Here is a 1,344-nt window from a genome sequence, read left to right as displayed (position 1 = left end):
ATGTCATTGGTTGCAAATTAAAGATTGACATGTCCACAGCAAATCTCATTGGTTTACATATTAAAGAAGTCTGGCTACATGCATAATAATACTAAGACACGTGCCTACAAGTGATAAATGATATCCAATCACTACTTGATAATCTTCCTCTGATTATCTTAAATAGGTAATCTCCCTTCTTAAGACACGTTCAATGATAAGTAATCATCGTTCTATAGTATTTCACTAATCACCTCTGATTGAGAGTAACCGAGGTTGTCTACATACCCTTGAGACAGACATAGATAACAGAGGAAAAAGACATAAAAACGCAGCCGTAATGCATTCCATACGTCTGCATGAAGTCCAAGTGTATGGGTTTATCCTTGTTTACGATAATGAAGATAAATATTCAGTAATGGGTCTCTTTAATTGTCAAGATTAAACTGTGTAACACTGCTCGTGCGCTTGGGTCACGTGATTACGTGGTAACGCGATCAGTCGAGACAAGCCGATGACCCGAGTGATCGCGTCTGACCATGAGGGGGGAAATTGCTCACAATATCATCAAATATGTATGTATTTCGACTTGATTAAACCGTTTTGTGAATCTTACATTTTGAGTTTTCATCCGGTCGAATGGTACGTATATCCAAGAAACCGAATTTATATGGTAATTCCCTCCTGAAGACACGTTCAATGATAGGTAATCATCGTTCTATAGTACTTTACTGATCACCTCTGATTAAGAGTAAACGAGATTCTCTATACACTCTTGAGGCAGACGTAGATACAAATGAAAAGACAGAAAAGGAAGCCTTAGTCTGCACCGGGTGGATTGGGCGCTAATTTGACCCCAGGGACTTGGAAAACACATGAAACCTAATTTAAACTGTCTAGGATCTTTAGCATATATACCCATGTATAGGGAGCATAACCCATGTATAGGAGGCATCACTCGTGTATAGGGGGCATCAATCTCTTGTATACAGGTCATAATAAAAATAATAATGACGATATTTATATTGCGCAGCAATTAAATCCTCGTGGAATTTCTCAAGGCGCACTCCAGTGACCCCATTGGTGAGTTAATGATAGTAACTAAACAACCAAGTTTTCACTTTACATTTAAATGCAGACACAGATTCACATTGTCGAATTGATTTTGGTAATTTATTCCAAATTACTGATGCACTGTATTGAAACGTTCTGGAGCCAATTTTTGTCAGGTTGTATGAAGGAACCTCAAGTAACATTTTGCCTCCAGATATTAATGAACGTTTAGGCTTGTATAATGAGAGTAGATTTTGAAGATAGCATGGGGAAGTTTTGTTGACGGTCTTATACGTCAGCGATAAAATTTGA

The sequence above is a fragment of the Lottia gigantea genome (genome assembly GCF_000327385.1).
Source record: "Lottia gigantea unplaced genomic scaffold LOTGIsca_330, whole genome shotgun sequence".
NCBI classification, from domain to species: Eukaryota; Metazoa; Mollusca; class Gastropoda; family Lottiidae; genus Lottia; species Lottia gigantea.
Note: the sequence above shows the minus strand (reverse complement) of the source record.